The sequence below is a fragment of the Ictidomys tridecemlineatus genome, unplaced genomic scaffold (genome assembly GCF_052094955.1).
Source record: "Ictidomys tridecemlineatus isolate mIctTri1 unplaced genomic scaffold, mIctTri1.hap1 Scaffold_40, whole genome shotgun sequence".
NCBI classification, from domain to species: Eukaryota; Metazoa; Chordata; class Mammalia; order Rodentia; family Sciuridae; genus Ictidomys; species Ictidomys tridecemlineatus.
This window is the reverse complement of record NW_027522604.1, coordinates 971,081-993,275: the sequence shown is the minus strand read 5'-3', so window position 1 is coordinate 993,275 and position 22,195 is coordinate 971,081.

Below are 22,195 nucleotides of genomic sequence, written 5' to 3'. Positions count from 1 at the left end.
TTCTGGTGGACCTTATGCCTAGCATAGTGCTTAGGGCTGGGGCAGCAGACATGCTCTGGCAGGATAATCTTGCTCCTAGAACAACAAGGCTTAATGGTGTTGTCAACCAGATTTACAATCCATAAGTAGTGATGCATGATTTGCTGTCTACACCACCTGAAGCTGCAGAAATGGATACTGATGGCCTCACCCTGACTGTTCAAACGTCAATGAGAAATCCAAAGAATTCCCCACAGCCTGACAGCCCTGAGATCTGCCAATTTCATATGCTCTGATACTTGATTTATTCAGACAGACACTTGAGCAAACTGTCTTATACTCTTCTCTTATTGTGTGAAAGTGGGGAGGAAATGAGGTATACTATGTGATGTAAAAGCTTAGGAAGGGACTTGGGCTCTGCTGCTTTCTAGGTATGACCTTAGATAAGTTAATTATTCTTTCTGAGCCTCATCTTCTACTTCATAAGACTATGCCAATTATATGAGATCATGCACATAAAGCTCATGGCAGAATATTTGGTCCACAGAAGATGTTCAACCAAGGCTAACTCCTTCTCCTAATATTGCTATTATATTTGGAGGACTTCTTCTTTCTATTTTGAGATTAGAAGCCAGGTCTGAATCTATCTCAATGTTCTCCAATATGTGTAGCCATTTGTTAGTACATTGCTCGGATTCAATAATTAATTATTAAATAATTAATTAATCCAATTGAATGGAAATATAAATTAGGGCAATTTACACTAGTTGTTCTTAAAATGTGGTCCCCAGAATATCAGCACCAACAGCATTGGGAGATTCGTTTCAAATGCAAATATCATGCACCTTTCCTAAGTCTACTGAATCAGTAACTCAAAGGTGAAGCCTGGCAAATTGGGCTGTAAGATGCCTCTGATGATTCTTATGCACTTTCAAATTTCATAATCACTTCTCCACACCAGTGAAGACCAAATTAAGGATTTTCAATGATTTCCAAGGGTACTCTATGCAAAATTGTTGCTTAAAGTAGGTGAAAGAGGAGCTATGAATGAACCATAATGAAGAGGATGAGAGGCCTCCCTGCCTGTTCTGTTCTTCCCTGGGAGAACCTGGAACACTTAGAACTCTGAGGAATACAAGTAGAAAGCATTGCCTCTCCACATTTAATCCTCTGATACCCCTATCCAGCAACCCATCCAGCCATTTGTCAGCTCAGCTGTCCATCCATCATTCCTCCTTCCATCTACCAGCTCATCTGTCTGTCCATCCATCCATTCATCCAAACATCCATTCCTCCCTCCATCTATCAGCCCACCTGTCCAGCTCTCTCTCCCTCCATCCATCTACCAGCTTGTCCATCCATCCATTCACCTACCAACCTACCTGCCCACCCACTAATCTATCCATATATATCTGTAGGAAGACCCTATGTCTTTTGCATTTCTGTGTGTCTTGCTGGTGATAGCACTGCTTGCCTTTCTTGAATCCTATCTTTTCAAGGCTGTTTGAAAGAAAATAATTTTGGAAGATAGAAATACTGCATCCATTTAGAGTAAAGGGTATGCATAGTTATTGTCCAGTATAATAAAGATACTAACAACTTATGAAACATTATAAGAAATTTAGTTTCTCAAGGTTTGGGATTCCCCTTTCTATAATCCAACTCATGTTTTCTTTGTCCTGTGGGAATCAGGGCTTAGGGAACTGGAAAAATACTTTTGCTGGTAAAAATAAAATCCTGTTATCTCTGATCCAGGAATCATGTGTCTTCTGTAAATATCCATAAAGCTGTGGCAGGCTAAATTGTGAGCTCACAAGCAGCGTGAAGATTCCAACCTGTACCATTTCTTGCCTGTTCAGTCCCACTCCACTCTCCCATTTCCTCAGCTTCCTGTGATGGCAATGTCATGGCATGTAAAATGATCTTGAGGTACTATCCAGGCCTCAGAGTGCCAAGAGTTGGCTAATTAAGGAGAGGGATAGGAACCCTGGGGGACTCCAGCTGTGCTGTAAGACTGGTTGGAGGTGGGAGCTTTGGGCAGAGTAAGAAATATGGGCAGAACAACTGTCCATCATGTCATCCTAGGACCTGACATCCTCAACAAGACTCCCAAAGTACAAGAAGTCAAGGCTCAATAAATGTAATAGCAAATTTAGAAGCCTATTTACAACAAAAGAAACAGTCAAGAACATGAAAAGAAAGCCTTCAGAATGGGAGAAAATCTTTGCTACTTGAACCTCAGACAGAGTATTAATCTACAGAATATACAAATAACTCAAAAAATAACAAAACAAAACCTAAACAATCAATAATTTAGCAAAGGACCTAAACAGATGTGTTGCAAAGGAGAAATATGATTGTCAACAAATATAAAAAAAAATATTCAAAATCTCTATTAATTAGGCAAATACAAATTAAAACTACACTGGGATTCTATCTCATTCCATTCAGAATGGCAATAATTAAGAATATAAGTAACAATAACTGTTGGTGAGAATGCTGTGAGAAAGGTAGTCTCATACATTGCTGGTGAGACTGCAAATTGGTGTAAACACTCTGGGAAGTAGTACGGAGATTCTTCAGAAAACTTGGAACAGAACCATTATTTGACCCAGTTATCCCACCCTGTGGTATATACCTAAAGAACTTGAAATCAGTGTACTACAGTGACACAGCCACATCAATGTTTATAGAAGCTCAATTTACAGTAGCCATGCTATAGAACCAGTATAGGTGCTCTTCAACATATGACTGGACAAATAAAATGTGGTATACACAAGGGAATACTACTTAGGGATAAAGAGTAGTATTACCAGCATTTGTCAGTAAATGAATGAAAATTAAGATTATCATGCTAATTGAAATAAGCCAGTCTGCCCCCCCCGCCCTGAAAAAAAAGAATACAAATCTTCTCTCTGATATGCAGATGCTAACACAAAAAAATGGGAGGTAAGAACAGGAGTTCATTGGATTACACAAATGAGAATGAAGGGAAGGGCAAGGAGATAGGAACAGAAAAGACAGTAGAATGAATAAGACATAGGTTTCCGATGCTAATATGTGAATACATGACCAGTGAAACTTCATATCATGTATAGCCTCAAAAATGGCATCCTAATTAGAATGAGTTATACTCCATGTATGTGTAATATGTCAGAATACACTGTACTGTCATGTATATCTAAAAATAAGAAATAAAAAATTAAAATCCTTTTTTTTAATTTTAACCCTTCTAAATTAAAAAAAAAAAATACCTGGGTAGAGGAGACAGCAGAAGCCTCAAGATGGCATGTCCTGGATGGACCTTCTGGCCTCTTCCCTGTATGTAAAAACAATACATTTCAGTCCCTGTCACCACCCCAGGGCTGGTCAGCCTGCGGTGCATTCACCCCCTTTGGGGCAGAGACCCTGTTTTATCCAGCACTCCATGCAGTAATTGGCACACAGTGGGTATTTAATAAATATTTTCAGATGTAAAGAAGAAATTTTAGGTAATATCAATGATGCTAATGACAACAAATATGGTGAGCTAAACAGTTGGGTAAATAGGAACACTTCACCACTACGGCATGCCAAGCATAGTGCCAGCCTTGCCCAACTTGATCAATAGTATACCAGTTAAATGTCCCCAATCTGAAAATTCAAAATACTCCAAAATATAAAACTTTTGAGCACTGAAATAATGCCACAAGTAAAAATTTCACACTTTATGTGAGGTCCTAAAGCAGGTGCACCAAAAATATAATATACACTTATTTGGGGTCTATGCATAAAATGAGTATGTGAAATAAAAAAGAATTTTAAATGAGTTTTTAAAGTAAACATCTTATTTTAATTAAGTACAGATGACAAAAGAATGCATTTTGATTCATTGTACACAACTGCAGCACAACTTTTTATTTCTCTAGTTGTATGTGATGTAGAGTTACACCATATGTGCAGTCATACATGTACTTAGGATAATGATGTCCATCTCATTCCACCATCTTTCCCGCCCCCATGCCCTCTCCCCACATCTCCCTCCTCTTTACCCCATCAAAGTTCCTCCATTTTTCCCATGAATCTCCCCCCATTATGTATCAGTATTCACTTATCAGAGAGAACATTTGGCCTTTGCTTTTTTGGGATTGGCTTACTTTGCCTTGCATAATATTCTCCATCTGCATCCATTTACCTGAAAATGCCATATTTGGAATCTCATTGTGTACATGCTAATATTCCAAAATCTGAAATGCAAAACATTTCTGGTTCTAACATTTTGAATATAAGAAACAGCCTGTGTTAGTAGATTGTGATATTAGTTTTCACCTACTTGTAAATGGTAGAGCCAGGACTTGAGCTCAGGAAGACAATTCCTGAGAGTCTAAGTGCCTAAACACTATATGATGACTGCTGATGCTAAGAGGAGAATGGTTGGAGGGGACAGTTTTGGGAACAGGAAAATCGGGTAGCAACTCATAAGCTAAGCATGATTCCATTAGGATCATCATGGTGACCACTTCTTGAGGACCTATTATGTATCACCATCTTTTTCCTTATTGCTCACAGCTATCCTGTGAGTTGCTTGGCATTGGCTAACTTTTTTTGGGGAAACTTAAGTACAGAGAAACACACCAAATTTGCTTAAGATCACATGGCTAAGTAGTGGATCTCAGAATTTGAACTCAGATCTGTTAGACCTCAATGTCCTGAAATCTTAAAGGAAAGTGTGGTTGAGGTGGAGTCCTAAGAGTTTGGGGTGATCTCAGGGCAAAGGGTTCCATAGGCTTGACTTTGGGACAAGGTTGGGAAGACTCAGTCCTTACACCAGGGAGGAGACAGTAGGATAAGAAGGATGAACAGGAAAAGTAGGTGCCTTTCCTGAACTTTCCAGCCGAGGGTATCCACCCCACTCTTGTGTCCCATCAGTTAATATTACAAAACAGAGAGATGGTGAGCATTGAAGCCAGATGAGACTTAGCCCAAATCCAGACACTGCTTCTTGCTGGCTTCTTACCAAACCTCTCTGAGCCCTGTATCTTCCGTCCTTTCAAAATCTTTGAAATTCACATAGACTTAATAGCTACATGGCACCTGGTAGGTAGAAGTCCCTTGAACAACATTCATTTATTTTTCATTTCCTATTTACTGCAGCACCACCCTGTGGTGTCCCACCCCTATGACCTTGTCACCTACTGCTCCCCTATTTGCTGACCTGTAGCTCTCAGCATCTGTAATTTGCATCACTCCCAAACAATGCTTGGCAAAGTTTGAGGCACAAGTATCCCAAATCCCTTGCCCCTGTAGCAGGACAATGAGGTGTGTGTTCAAACTGGTTCCCTTGGTCTACCCCAGGACTGGGCTCCACCTGCACACCGGGCTGACCTACTGATGGCACATCCTTTCCTCTGCTACCCTACTTCCCTACCTCATTCCCAGAATTTTCAGGAATCTCCTAATCATGTTCCCTGCATTCCAGCTCTCTTCTCAGGGTCTGGTTCTAAAAGATGTAGACTCTACCATGTGCCATCCTGGACTTCATTCTGTGCCTACATTTCAGACAGATGTGGATCCTGCTGTTGGGGCACATGGAATAAGGTCATGTGAAGAGACAGAGGAATTAAAAAAAAGTCCAAAAGAATAACCAGAGCATCTGAGGCCCCTCCTTCTCATTTTCTTGGCTTTTCAGAGGAACTTAAGGCTGGTCTCTTAGACACAGTTCTGAAAAGAACTGGATGTAACAAAGTTTCCCAAGTCTTTCCTTGACCACTCAATGAATTATTTTTTTTAAATAACTTTTTAGTAGTCCCTGGACCATTAACTAATTAATTAATTTATATGTGGTTCTGACAATCAAACCCAGTACCTAACACATGCTAGGTGAGCACTCTACCAGTGAGCCACAATCCCAGCTTCATGTTCACTTTTGAAGCTCAAATTGCATATATATATATATATATATATATATATATATATATATATATATATATATATGTCAAGCCCTTAGCTTTGTTTCTATTTATCTGGTAAATATTCATTGAGCATCCACTGTATGTTCTGGGCCACAAAGAGAGTAGCAAACAGATGCAGCTTCCGCCTTCATGGAGCTCGCATTCTGGTCTTCAAGGGAGATCAGACACAAGTAAAGACACATGCAATAGAAATATAAGTGATAGAAAAGTTCACAAGTGCTGCTTGATGACAACTATGACAAAAAGAGTAGGATAAGTGAATACAGTCTGGGCTGTGACTGATTTTTGGTAACATGTCTGGGAAGTCTTCTTGGGATGATGTTCATACATTTGGTGCTCAATAACAGATTTTTAAACACAGGAAGTAAACTCCTTATTCAGCCAGTGAATAATAGAACAGACAAGCAAGCATGATCAATTAAAAAGAAAGCCCATGGAGACTTTTCTATAACTTTAAGATTTAACTTTTTAACTTGATGCCACTGCGGAAAGGTATCCCTCGCTTTATTCATAAATCTGTTGGGTCCCCAACCCTCATATGTTTTGGGCCAATTGACAGCTCCAAGAGAAAGCCAGCATTAATATTTTATCAATATCAGTAGGACAACTGCCTGAATCATTGGGGTGCTATCTGAGGTCTCTGAAAATCACAGGTGTGGGCAAAATTAGGTCTCTAACAGATTCTGCAATGAGCCTCAAAACCAAGAATTCCAGCATGAGCTAATACTTCCTGCCTGCTCATTCTGTCAAAGGCACCAAGCCGAGGATGTTATAAGGGCCACACCATCAAGTGCACATTGACACTCTTATGTGGCTGCTATTATAACCTTATCCTTCAGAGAAGGAAATGGAAGTTCAGAGAAGGTTAAATAACATGTTCATGGTCAAACAGTGTCCACACAGTATGTTGAAGATGATGATGAGGCATGGCCATAAAGATGGGAGCACAGAGGAGGCATGCCTACCCAGCCCAGAGCATACAAGCTACACCTACTGTTGGCTGTGGGGAAGGCTGAATAAATGTTAGTTTCAGGGTAAAGTGAATACCCAGCCCCCACCCTTCCTTAGCCCTTGCTTTCTTGCCTGGTAGGCTGAACACCCAAACCCACCGTTCCTTTTAACAGTTTCACACCCTTTTGAACTCTCTATTTTGAAACCCACTCCTGGCTCCTGTCCAGTCTTCCTGAAGGCAAAAGATGACATCCTTAGCTACTACTGCATGGTAAAATCACTGTACACCAACAAGGCAGCTTACAGACCCAGAGACCTTGTTAGATTTAAACAGCATAGCAAAGAGATATAAAAACCTTCTCCTGTGATACATCCCAGATCATTTTCCTGGTCAATCAGACACCACCACAATAAAGATCTCTTGGTCACTCTGAGTGTTGTGGTCATTTTACTTTCACCTACCTCTGTGGGCATGACTTTTGAGCTGAGGTTGGAGAATGATGATGAGGAACTCAGAGATGGTGGCCAGGGAGGAAGGAGAGGGGATCTTTCCAGAAATGAAAGGCCTTGCAATTTGCTACAAATTAAAAAACTTTCTGGAGCTTCTGTTTTTCTGCAGGTGATATTGACCTAAATTTTTGTGTGGCTCAGGGGCCTTCATGTCAGTTCCTGACAAGGTAGGATGAGAGAAATAAAAATCTGTAGGAAGAAGATATAAAAGGGATGACAAGAAAATAAAATATTAAAGTTTTGTGTACTCTTCTGGGCCTGTCACACCCCAAGCCATTTCCTTCCAGGTCTGTCTCTTTTAAATAACTGGGAAATCACTCAATTTACAAATTACCAATAAATGGATTAAGAGAGAATATTTCAGGAAACCTATAATTTAGGGTATTTTTCAAGGTGATTTATCTGTTGGATAATGGAGATCATGTCACCTAAAGATCCTGAGAATTACTAGACCAATATCATCCTTATACCCATCCCATGCCCACCCTTCACCAAATTTCCTTTAATAGAGGTTCCAAGAATACCCAAGAGTCTCTCACTCTTGAGATGGTCCATTTTCACATGTATTTCTTGCTTTCCTAAATAAATATCTTTGCCTCTACTGATGCATGCTGATATTCTTTTCTTCTTTGTACATCAAGGACACCATTTGTACTGACTTGAGTTTCCTCATTCTCCAGAAACTCCTTGGGACCCTCTTGAAGTGATAGCTCTCCTCCAGTGGTGGGTTAGCTTGGACTGGCACTGCAGAGTCCATGGCTATGGAAGATTAGGTGGTGATAGCATCAATGAGGTGGCCAGCACACACTGATGCTGATACTGGCATCCAGAGCACTTTACCTGACTAAGTTGTACCCCAATGCTGGCCTACGGGAGGGTTATGAGCTGTGGTTAGCATCTGAGTCAACTGCCACATGTATATAGTCCCAAGGACTGGCTATGTCCGGGCACAGTGGCACACACCTATAATTCCAGTAGCTTGGGAGACTGAGGCAGGAGAATCATGAGTTCAAAGCCAGTCTCAGCAAATTAGGGAGGCACTAAGAAACTCAAAAAAACCCTGTCACTAAATAAAATATTTTTAAAAAGTGCTGGATATGTGGCTCAGTGGTTAAGCACCCCTGGGGCTGCCTGTGTCCTCACCCCCAAAATTCCTTGGTTATCCCATCTTTCCTTCCCTTCAACTCTCCAGTTTGAGCTGCCACTTCTTCACTTGGGACCATGTGTCTGCCTCCAAAGGCACCCCTCCTCTCTCTGCAAACCAACTCCCTATCCAAGTCAGAGAGATCTTTCTGAGGTTCAGCTCTGACCATGTCAACTTCTGAGTTCAAAGCACTTCAAAGTTCCAGTGTCTTCTGGATGAAGCCTAAGTTCTTTGGCATTGCTTGGCTCATTGATTCTCCAACCACAAATATTGATTGAGCACCCATAGTTGGTAGTGATGAGAGCAGATGACATGTTAGCTTCTCAGTGCACTCAGTTTTATTTTCTTTTTGGCTATGGTGAGTCTGGTGGACATGTCTATTATTTTTATGGGTTCAGCATTTACACCCTTCTTCTCACAACCACAGCCCAACTAGCTCTGGGGAACTTCCCTCCCCATTTATGTAACATCCTGGGGCTCTGTTTCCTGCCTGCCAGGCCCAGTTATTTGACTTTTTCTCAAAATCCTGAGGAACCTTTACTTGAATTCTACATTTTGCCAAAGTAAATTTATAATGCTTAAAACCAAGAGCACCTCATGGTGAGGCCATCTATCTCATATTTCAGCCTGAACTGAATCTGTTGATCTCTCTAGGTGCATTCACCTGCTTCTGCAGCCCACTAGGAGTGCATGAAGGTGGCCCCAGTCAATAGATCTCCCATTCTTTGGTATTCAGCCAGTAGAGGCCATTGGCAGGGCAAAGGAGATTGGAGGACAGTGAGGATGGGCTTATTCCTTCCTGAGTCTCTGCTAGCTAAGAAGAGCAGCTCCTTCTCTCCAGCTCTGCTTGCTGCTACCTTTCGTGACTCTTTGAGATTCTACATGGTCCCCAGTCTTGCACTTTTCTTTACTGTGTCCCTTGACCCTGACCACACTTGTGTAAACTGACCCTACATTAATTTCTCCTTGATGACACAGGTGAAATTTGCATCCATCTCTTTCCAGGCCACTAAATGCTACAGGGGGGACTCTCCCATAATCAGTACTTGCTCAGAAGCAGTAGGGAGCTCTCCTGAGGCTCCCAGACTCCTGGGAGATAGGAGTGGGATGGAAGATCTCCTAAAGTGGCCCCAATGGGAACACTAACAAAAGACTTGCTAGAAAAAGTACTGAGCTATATGTCAGAAGACTGGGGTACACCATCTCCTAGGTTAGAGGACTGGAGTTCACCACTTCCTTTTTGTGTAATCTTTGGGGAAAATCATATCCTGTCTCTGAACTTCATCTTCTCATTTGTAATATGAGAATCATATTACAAATATGGGCTACCACACTGACTTCTGGAAGAGAGTTAATCACACCATGTCATTCATTCATCCACAGAGTACATTTCCCAGTGACCTTTGTAGCTGGGTGAGGTCATGTGACTGGTTCTCACTAATGAAATGAAGGCAGAGGTGATGATATTAGAATAGACTTCTATTATAATAAGCCACTGAGATTACAGGGTCCACCAGTTACAGCAACTAGTACTACCTTAAGTAACCTATGGCTAGAACAATGAAAGGAATCAGCAGGGTTTTGTGACCAATGTGCTGTTGTGGAAAACAAGAAGGAGATCTACAGTAACTTCACTGTACTCCATAAACCTGTATAATCATTATGTGTTAGAAAATAAAGGAAATAAATTTGAAGGAAATCAGAAGAAAGATAAATCAGGATCATTTTTAATAAATAGATGTTCTAATCTCTAGAAGTCTATGGTACTAGGGAATAATGGAAGAACCCAGAGCCAAATGTTGTTCTACCCCTGCTTTAGGCAGATGACCTTAACTATCAAGCTTCTCTGTTTACTCATTCCTAGAGCAACAATGCCTGATATGTCTTGTTTTCTACATGAATCCCAGAGGAAGGAGAGAGGAGTCTCTCATTCATAATCCTTTCTGGATGCAGAGAACAAGTGTTTTAGGTCCAGGGGATTGAACCCATGGGGGTTTAACCATTGAGCCACATCCCCAGCCACTTTTCTATATTATGTAGAGACAGGATCTCACTGCGTTGCTTGGTGCCTCACTATTGCTGAGGCTGATTTTGAACTCATGATCCTCCTGCCTCAGTCTCCTGAGCCACTGGGATTACAGGCATGTGCCACTGTACCCAACAGGAGAGAACATGTTTTTATCTACTGTCTGATTATTCAGTTACCTTCAGGAGGGTAAATTATATTTAATCAATATTTTTCAGTTAGATGACTTTTCCTTTTATTGAATCATGTTGACTCCTCATGATCTGGTACAATAAAGTATATTGGAGATCAAGAGGACTATCCCAAAGTGCCTGGGCTTCCAGGGCTTCTCTGATAAGTTACAGATATTCCCATTTTTACGCCGTATACATATTGCAGATTCACATCGGTTCCACATCCACTTTTTTACATATTGCCATACTAGTGTCTGTTGTATTCTGCTGCCCTTCCTATCCTCTACTCTCTGCTTGAATCAAATATATGAAATATAATATGTCAAGAGCTTTGTAATGTATTGAACAACTAAGAATAAAAAATAAAAAAGTTACAGATATTCCAAGTATAATTTCTTCTTAACAACTATCGTGACATCTATTGTTTATTGACTTTTTCCTAGGGTTGCTGCCAAGTGTTTCACCTGCATTATCTTAGTTGACCCACTTATTATTTCACAAACACAGGGGCCATGTATTTCTGTGCATGTTTATATGTTCCCTGTCAAATGTCATGGCCAATATTATATCACTGAGGCTCATCCACTGAGTCTCAGAAATGAGAAAACATAAATTCAGGATGAGACCAGAAGCCTTCTTACTGCATGGAGTACTAACTACAGAGGCTTACTTAGTGGCTATAGATTACAGACTTTCTTGTCCACTTGTCCCATATTATTCCATATACCCTCCAGTCGTTTCTCTTTCTGCCAACATATGTATCTTTCTCCTTTCTGTATATGTACATGCAAATACTTTACAAATTTATAATTTGTTTTAAAAATATTTTTCTCTTATTTAACTTCTAAGTTTTATCTTGTGCAATTATGCAGGTGGAGTCCTTGTTTCCTGAGCTAGTAAAGATGTCAGATCTTTATTTTGGGGAGTGTAGGGTTGAGTGTAGAACATGAATGTTTGCAGTGCCCAGGAGACATCTGAGTGCACAGAGCAAGAAGTAATTTAAACATAAGGATTCAGGAGAAGTCAAAGCTGGAAATGGAGTTTGGGGATTTATGGTCTTGAAGATGGTGTCTGAAGTACACAGTAGGTACTCAATAAATATTATTTCAGTGGTAACATGAATCGCTTCTTCCTTGTTCCTATGTAGTCTTTGAAAGTAGGAAGGTATAAGTCACCCTCAAGTGAGGCAATGTGCTGAAGAACCATCTATTTCTTCTTTTCTGCTCACTTTCACATTGAAGAGCTTTTCCAAGCTCAGAGAAGCCTGAGAATTATATTATTCACTAGCTGAATAATGTAATTCTGATGGTTCTTAAAACTGCCTTCCTGCCTTGCTGGGGAAAACATGCCCTTGTTTACCATGCAGTAAGGACCACTTGAACGCCTGCCTTTTATTCCTTCCAGAAGCTTCATCTAATAAGCTGGGCTTGAAAACAGTGTGAAAAAGGCAAACCTGGGCCTCACTTGCCTCTGGATGAGAAATCTTGTCTCCCTCTCTGGTCTTTAGTTTTGTTTTTGTTTTGTTTTGTTTTGTTTGTTTAATCTGAGGAGTGTTTTGGAGAGGCTGCTGAAGAAGGTTCTGGGCATCATCTTGGCCAGGGAGAGATCAATGACTTCTAATCCTGGGATGTCTGAAGGAGGCAACCAATTAACAAATCAGAGTACTAGGAACATGCAACTGTTTTAGAAATGCACAGTTCTCTACAAATGTCAGGTACTATTATAATACTATCATTCACACCATCATACTAAAATCCCATCTCAGGCCAGGCCTGAATAACACCCCATATAGAGAGCTCACATTCTCTTAGGTGGTTCTTTCCATCTCTGATTATTGCAAAATATCTTTCACATTCCAAGTTGAGATATTTCCTGCTTGGACTTGTGTTTATTCATTCTGTCTCACCCCGTGGATTTTCTTCATCCCTCCCTTCTTCTTTCTTTCTCTCTACCTTTTTTCTTTGCTTTCTTCTGTGATAAATGTTGAATATAAATAGAGAACCAACAACACACAGCCCCATGTCTACAGTAGTTTCCACAACCTATACAATCCACTTCCATACAGCACTCAATGATTTTCTTGAAACACAAGTATAATGGTGTCATCTCCTTTACTTCAATTCAAGTGTCTGTTTTCCTCATGATGGAATGAAATATGAGACTCTGTCTGACCCTGTTATCCTCTCTCCAGCCTCCTCACCCCATGACCTATGCTCCAGCCAAATAAAATGACTCATTGTTGCTGGCTTGGGCTCCATCCACCCCTTCCCCAGGGCCTTTGGACAAACTCCTCTTCATGCTTGGAATACCTTCTCACCAGGTCTTTCCTTAAGTACTTCCCCTTAAGACACTGGGGTACATTGCTTCTTAGAGAGGGCATGGTCCCCCTAGTCTCCTAACTTCTTAGACAAGCAAAATGATCCTGCTGTGTTTCCAGAGTCCCTGATCTCACCTTCAAACCAGGATAGCTCATGCTCCTCATGAATCCCTGGTGTTCTGTTTATGACTTTTTTCATACTCCACAGAGATTCAACACCAGGAACTGTGGAGGGCACTGAAGGAGTACTGGGGAGAGTCTGGTCCTGGGTAAAAGTTTACAAGTGGAGAGGAAGAGGAAGTTCTGTTGTCCCATGCCCAGTGGGGAGACTGCAGCTGACCACAGGATATTGAAGATTTCTAAGTACCTGAAAGGATGGTTTTGAAATGCTCTCACCACAAAGGAATAACTATATGAGGTGGTGGGTTTGCTCATTACCCTGGTTTCAAAATCACCAGGTGTTATGCATGGAAGAGTACTTGGTATACCTGAATTAAAGCAAGAAATCTAAACAGGAAAAAGTAGTTTCCAATACATAATAAATAATAAACACCACCTCTCCTGTCACTATGCCTCCAGTAATCTGCCTCTATCTCAGGACCCTGAGAGTTACAAACAGCTAATGACTCCCCAGCACTGAAGGAGGGAAAGGATGGGAGGGGCCCCTGTGCACCCTAGCTCTGCTTCCCATGGTGTCTTAAATGCTGCCATGAAAACATCATTGTCCAAGAGAAGTATGGCCACTTCTGTGGGGTGCTCAGGCAGAGACCCCAGAAAGAGTCAAAGGGATGACTGTGGTATGTGTGTCTGTCATGTGTTCTGCGGATGCTTTTCACTGCAGGGTCCCAAACTCATGCTTGTCAGTAATGAGACTGCCAGCGATGGAGGGCAGGGCCCGCCTGTAGGAGGTAGTGTGGTACGGTGGTCACCTAACTTATATGTCCCATCAAAATTTTACAGATTTCAATTCTGATTTGACCATTTCTCAGTTGGCTGCCATGAGTCAAGACATTGAACTAATCCATGCCTTAGTTTTCCTTTGTATAAAATGGTCCTGTTACATAAAAGTACCAGCTTTTGGAATAAGAAAAGTACTTTGGTGATAAAAGGGTTATGTTCCATGCAGTGCCAGGTGTGGTAAGAAAGAGTTTGATAGACCTCAATTATTATCATTGTGCTGCCTTAAATTTCAGTTTAAAATTTTCTGCTCCCTACTCTGCTTCCAACCCTCTGGCTGGTCCTGGGAAGGTCCTTCCCCTTGCTAGGCCTCCCTTTCTGTTCTTGGATTCTCTTGCTGAGACCAGATTGGCAGGCTCTGGACAGGGTGTGTTACCTCTCAATGTTTTACACCACTTTATAGTAAACTCTTTGCCTTACTTAATTTTTTTGAAAATGGTAAATAATTTTCTAAAAACTGTCCTCTTATTTCCAAGATGCATGAGTTCCTTTTTCCTGTATCTCTATAACTGTTTGAAATTATCTTTGTCATTTTCTGGTTCTATAATTGAACTGGGGAAAAATAAATGGCCTGGATTGCCTGTTCTTAGTGTTCAGTACAGTGCCTAGTAGCTAGAAACTGTGTAATAAATGTTTTGTATTCATTCTCAATTATTATTTAGGCTAGTATTATTTAGTCACAGGACATGCATTTCACTGTTGTACCTACCACATTCTGAGTCAACAAAATTTGTTTTGTTTTGTTTTTATTTTGTCCCTTGATTTTAAAGTTTGGTTCACTGGTTCTGTCTCTGATAAAACTGTTAAGTGATGAATATTGCACAATCTAGTTCATTCCTCACAACATATGAACATCACAGACTCTCTGTAGATCCCTCCACCCCTCAAAAGATATGCCACATCTATTGATCCTGTTGTCAAAATAATAAAAGGGATGACAGAGACATTATTATTATTATTGAAAGGACTTGATGGATTAGAAAATAACAAAGGTAGTGACAGTTTTTTTGCCACACAGATCCCAAGGCTTAGGTCACTCAAACACTCAGTCCTGACCTCAATTCTCTGGCAATACAATGCATTTTATTTGGATGAAAAGTATTAAGTGCAAGAGGCTTCTGCAGACCATCCACACCACATGCTGGTGCTGACCTCTCATTGATCATCGGGGCATCCATATGTTATTTATTTTAATAATGATAAAAATTGTATAAACCATGCACAATAGATAGCTTAGGAAAAGGTGTAGTCAAATATGCAAATAACTGTGCACTCAGTCATGAAAACCAGCTGTGAACACAAGATTATTTAAAAGATTTTTTAAATAGAAAAACTAGAGAACTGACTATCACAGAAATTGTCTTTGCTACAGAAGCTGAAATGTTCCAGTAGGAAATATCTTCACCACAGTAAAAGTTTTTGCTGGAATATATAAACCATAGACTATATTATTCAGCCTTAAAGAAGAATAAAATTATGGCATCTGCAGGTAAAAGGATGGAGTTGGATAATATCATGCTAAGAGAAATAAACATTTCCCAAATCTAAAGGCCAAAAGTTTTCTCTGGTATGTGGATGCTGATCCATAATAGTGTGTGTGTGTGTGTGTGTGTGTGTGTGTGTGTGTGTGTGTGTGTGTGTGTTGGGGGGATGGCTAGGGAAGAATGAAGGAACTTTAGATTAGGCAGAGGGGAGTGAGAGGAGGGGAGGGGGTGGAAGGGTGAGAACAATGGTGGAATGAGAGGGATGTTATTACCTTATGTACATGTATGATTTCATGAGTGATATAACTATGCATTGCATACAGCCAGAGAAATAAGAAGCTGTGATCCACTTGTGTACAATGAGTTAAAATGCATTCTACTGTCATGTTCTAATAGTAAAAACAAATTAAAAATTAAAAACAAGAAAATAACTATTGTTGTTCCAAAGAAAAAAATGGGAAGGTAAAACTCTAAAGAATGTTTATGCAGTCTTAACTAATCTGAAGAAATAAAGGGATATTTTAGTATTCCCCTACCCAAGAAAGAAAGACAATAAAGCATATTCATACATTCCTCTAAACTTTAAAGCAAATTTATAAATAAGTTTTAATGTGGGCTTAATACAAAATACCCTATTATGACACTTCTACTTTCTCTGAATCTTAACCAATTCCACATGTTCCTGTCAGCAAATTAAACTTTTGACTTATGGTAATAGCCAAAATTCTTTTAAGTCTGCTTTTTATCCCTGAATACCTTCCACCTATCAAGCCCATTTTAATTATTATTCACCATTACTGAAAAAAATCACATAAAATCATCATCACTATTTTCATAGTATGCTCCATGTCATACCACCAGGCCTAGAGAATCCATCTAAATCAGACCTACAACAAAATTATTTTTCAATTAGTAATGTAATCTGAAATTATCTCTCCATATGCGAACCCCTTCAAAAATAGTATGTCTTGTAGCTGCATAACCACTAATTATAAAAAAAGAAAAATCACTAAGTATATGTTCAGCTAATTTAGTTGAACCATATAAAGAAAACCAAAAGACAGGCTATTTAGTTTTGGGAACCATGGACATGGGCACCTCACACTATTGGCTTCTGTTACAAGAGGGTACACTAAACACCATGTCTATTCCATGGCATTTGAAACAGAAAGTAGTTGATTTTTTTTGTATGTAGCCACAACAATTCTGCCTGCATGTATGTATACTTTCTACATTCCTAATCCTACCTTCTGAAAAGTACATACTTACGCATGAACTCTTTCTGAAGCAAATAGAAGGGTAATGTTGAAAACACAGGAACTGGTGATGAATGGTTCAAGGAATATAATGATCTCAAAATATGTAATTATTTGGACTACATAATTAGGAACCAAGATATTTTTTCCCAATAGTAACCCTGAAGAAAGGCAAAAACAGGGTAAGGCATAGATTAATTGTCTTGTTGGAACTCACAAGTCCAGGGTAAAAGGAAAGGCCTGTGCAAAGCACACAGGAAAATAATTAGAGTGCTTAACAACAAAATTTCTCTGAAGAAAACATTTTTCTCCCAAGTTATCCTTCCATTCACATTGCAAACATGATCAGTGGCATGAGGTAGGGGCACATATCTTCACAGATTTCTAACAGGTTCATACAACACTTGTATACAAATGAAGGTTTTCATGTTTGATATCTGTCCATATGGATGCAATACCCAGATGCCTGCTTTCTCTTCACTTCCAACCTACATGCAAGAAGAGCTGCACATATGCATGAGCATGTAGATCAAGGTCACAATTCCAACTTGCACCCAACTAAGTAGACAAGTGCAATCTGCTCCAGTAAATCTTCCCCTCAAAGCCTCTGCCCTTTAAAAACAAGTAGAATTTAGCCCTTTTGTAAGGAGGCTGTTCCTGTAGAGGATTCCAGAGGAGATTGTGCAACTCAGTAGCCATCACTAAGCCAGTATAGACTGGATGGGTGAGTAAAGAAGCACACCTTGGCTAAGTACCTTCAGCTACTTTATTTTAAGAGCAACATTTTACATCATTGATCCCTTAAGTTAATTTTAGGAAGCACCTCCTCTAGGAGGCTTGAGAAGGTGCGGTCACAACACCCTATGAAATCAAACTAGGGCCATACCTGGCACTCTGTACACAAGCTTGCACATGATTACACACACACACACACACACACACACACACATATATATATGTATATATATATATATAATACTAGAAGCTCTTCCAGGCTTGGTACCTTGGATCTGCATAAGAGAGAGAGAAAATCAAATGAAAGTATCCTGGGTGGGTTGACCTCAGCTTGCTCCTGGCCACTTCTCGCCTCATTCACTTCCCATTCCACCTGGGTGGCAATGTGGCATATCCCCCCATCAGTCCAGTTGCTCCAACGATCAAGCAGAGAGCTCTCTCCAGGTTCAAGCCTCACTCCAGCTCCAAATTGTCAGAATAACCTTTTGTGTTCCCTCCACAGTTCCTTCTTTTAACTCCTCTAGCAAAAACATTTTGTACTAGAGCAGAAAACATTTTACTATTTTAGCAAAAAGATAAGCCACGAAACCATGTCATCTGCTATTGCCACCTTCTTTGCTGAGTTCCAAGTGGCGAGAGCAGTCTTACCTGGCAGCTGAGCTCCAATGGACATCCCAAGCCAGTCCTTATGCCTTCCCAAAAGCTGGGGTCTTGTGGTTCACTGGTTCTTGGTCTTCTGTCTCTTGGTGGCTTTTAGGTAGCCGCTGACCTTAAGCTACATTCCCTGCCCAGAGCAGAACTTCTATTCTTTGCCTGTCTTCCCAGAAGTGGGATCCTGGATGGCACTGACTTCTCCTCTGTTGTTAACTCCTGGCTCCAAGTGCCCTCCACCCATGGTCAGATTCCACTGTGCATCATATGCTGCAGTGGCAGCCACACCTTCTCACATGGTAGCCCTCTGGGCTGTGAAGAGTCACCCCCAGCACTTCTGGTTCCCTGGCATGCTCTGGCCCTTTCTGGTCACCCCTTCACCCCACACACTTTTTTCCTTCTTCTTCCTTTCTCCTTGTTTTCAGATTCCCCTTTTCCAAAAGCAGACAGAAGACACTCCAAGTTGTAAGAGGGTGTGTCCCATCCCAAGAACTCTTCCTCTCCCACTCCACTTTCCCTCCTCCTCCTAGTGCTGCTGGCACTGATGTTATGCACAAGATTCCTGTTTGACACAAAGCCTTCCTGGCTTCTGAACATGCCCAGTTGCATTGCTGGCACTTTGATTGCCTTCTTGGTTTGGGTTTTCTGACTGACAGGGGAAGAGGAAGACAGTTGGGGGATCCTTGGTTCCTTTTAATCAAAGTTCATATTTTTGCTCACTCTAGCTGGAAAAAATGAAAAAGTTTTCTGTAAGAACATAACCATTATTTAAATTGTGCATTGCTGGTGGAAATGCAAATTGGTGCAAACACTCCAGAAAGCAGTATGAAAACTGCTCAGAAAACTTGGAATGAAAACACTATTTGACCCAGCTATCATTCTAATTTATGTCCAAGGGACTTAAAATCAACATACTACAGTGACAAGCCAAATAAATGTTTAGACCAGCTTAATTTACCATAGCTAAATTTTGGAACTAACATAGATGCTCTTCATCAGATAAATGAACAATAAATATATGATATATATTTACAATGGAATATTACTCAGCCTTAAAGAAGAATTAAAATATTATATCTGCAGGTTAATAGAAATGGAAGCTATCATACTGAGTGAAATAATACAAAACCAAAAAACCAAAGTCCCCTGGGTTCCATCCCCAAGACTGAAAAAAAAAAAACACAGATGGTGGCTGTGGCTGAGAGGCCAGCAGAGCTGCAGAGGGCTGGTGGTTTTGGAAACAGAGAGGTCAATGCTAGTGGACAAGGCCCTGGAAGAGAGGAGGTCAGAGACCAGTTGGGTCATGGCCAAGTGGCCCGTGAGGCCGTCACCTTGTGATGGAGAGGAGGAAGGGTGAGGAGAGGCCCCAGGTGGCAGGAGCCAAGGGAAGGAGTATCGCCCACTGTAGCTGTGCCTCGTCCTGGATGGAGGGCTGCCTCTGGTCTCCCTAGGGCTCTCCGCTATTTTCTCAGCTCTTCCTTTGCCACTCAGTAGCAGCCACAGTGAGCAGGGCTGTCTACAAAGTCAAGTGGCAGACCAGGTTGTCCTGTGGGCTCTCACTTGGTGACTTTTCCTGAAAGAAGAAATCACGTGAAAAACCACAATTGCAAATCCTAGGTTGCTTTCTAGTCCTTGGTAGGGACAGTGGTCATTTTGAAAGACATCTTCAGCATTAGAGTCTTGTCCCCAGTCCCCCAGCCCCCTGTACTGAAGACCAAACCCAGGGTCACTGGACCCCTGACAGGGACTTGCTGAGCTGCTTAGGGCCTTGCAAAGTAGCTGAGGCTGGCCTCCACCTTGCGATCCTCCTGACTCAGCCTCCCAAGTTGCTGGGATGACAGGCGTGGACCATTGCATCTGGCAGCCTTTCAGTTTGGACTAGTCACAGTCCCCTAGCAGGGACTAGGTCCCGTAGCATTAGTGGAGGCACAAGGGTGTTAGCAGATGATGATCCAGGGAGGTGGTGGGGCCTCCTGAGTTTCTGGTCTTAGTCATGGGCAAGCCTGATGGCCAGCTTGAGGGCTCTGTGGTGCCTTGGGGCTGACCACCTGCCCTCCCCCAGGTGCATCCGCACGGCCTTCAGCGCCTGTGCGTCGGGGCCTTCTTGGTCCTGAATGACTTCCTGGGCACCCTCAGTGGTGGGATTGGGATCCTGCTGGTGGTTACCATCATCTCCCAGTTCTTCAAGATATTTATCCAGGAGCAGAGCGAGGTGGACAGCATGAGGGACCTGCTTTTCTGAAAGCCAAGCCTGCCCAAGGACAAGGGAGGATGCTGGGCGGTGCCTCGGAAGGCAGTGGTGGCCAGGGGCAGCGGTGCTGTGGTGCAAGGGGACATTGTCCACTGGGGCTCCTCTCCTCTTCTGGCTTTGGCCACTGCAGCCGTGACAGGGATGGGGAGCGCTGTCCCCATTTTCTGTCTGACTTTGGTTTTGGCCTCCCCTTCCCCTCCTCAGTGATGTGTGCAGCCACAGTAGTGTCCCTGGTCCCCACAAATGTGGCTTTTTGACTCTGTTTGGAAGCACAAAATCTTTGTGTATGGCCTTAGGGTGGTCGGGCATCGGGTCGAACCTCCTTTGGGGACATGGACAGCATCACCAGCATGTCTGCATTGTCACCAGTGGTGGCACTCTGGTTGCAGACTGTTCTGATGGGGGGCATTGGGTCCTCTGGGCTCAGGATGACACAGCTCCCTGCCCAGCCGTAGGTGGCTGCTCTCCCACTAAGGTTCCAGACAGGACTTATGCTGGGGCAGATCCAGGACTGCCATCCCTGCCACCTCGTGGACACCTCATGGCCAGGCAGGTTTGTCCTCATCTGGGGGAGGCCTGGGGTCACCACCTCCACCCTCACCTGGCCGAGTAAGGGGGGCTCAGGAGACCACCCCACCATGTCCAATTGTCCAGACTCCAGTCAGCCATGGTGTGTCCTCACTGTGCAGCTGCCCCCACCCCCTGCCCCTGGGAAGGGAGATCTTCTGTCTCTCCCTGTGTTTCTAGAATGTTCTGACTGCACTTAGGGACCAAATGCAAGTAAGGGGCCAGCTCTCTCTGCCTCCACCACATACTGCCTCCACCACACTAGGAGGCTGGGAGGGGAGCCTCAGGCTCAGGGCCTGAGCTCAGGGTCTGGGGCTTGGGGTTCCCCAGAAGGTGCTCTGGTGTCTGAGACAAAAAGACAATGACATCTGTGGTGACAAGTGCGTAGACCATGGAGCTGGGGACCATCCTGGAGATCTCAAGTCCCCTCTCAAATGCAGCTGCAGGTTCTCTCAGCAGTGTGCCCCTATTCTGCAGGGGCCCTGTAAAGGCTCAGTAGAGGTGGTACACTGTCCCCAGAGACCTGGAACAAGAACAGGGGGGACCTTGTTCCCGCCCAGGGCCCAGCACCTTCTCATATGTGGCTTTTTCTGGACCCCGTCCCCTGCAGGGCAACCCCACCACCAGCCACCTCCCAGCCCACAGGGGCCTCCACCATCCCTCTCCTGCACCTGTTAGAGGGCAGGGCCTCCCCAGGCCACCGCTGGGGACTACATGGCCTCTGGCATGCAGGCCCAGTCCCCAGTTCCCGGGCTGTGACTGGAGAGCGACAGACCTCAGAGTCTCTTGCATTCCTACTGGCCCTGTGTGGCCTAGGCTTACAGCCTGTGGGCAGTGATCACAGTGGTGGGCAAGGGCTGACCCAGCTTCCAGGAGACTGCCACTGTGGACGCCAAAATGGCATAAATGAGATATGGTGATTAAATTATAAATAAAGCCAACTTTTTACAAACTGCAGGGTCATGGTCTCGTTTCTGCTCAGGCTCATCCCCAGAGATACCGTTGGCCTTCTTCCTGCTGGGAGCATCCCCTTGTGCTCACGCCTGCCTCCCAACAACTTGGGAGGCTCAGGCAGGAGGATCATGAGTTGGAGGCAAGCCTCAAAAATTTAGTGAGGCTCTCAGCAACTCTTGAGACCCTGTCGTTAAATATAAAAAGGGCTGGGGTGGGCCTCCATGGTCCAGCATCCCTGGGGTTCAGTCCCTGACACAGGGAAAAACCAAAACCCCAAGTTAGGAACCTC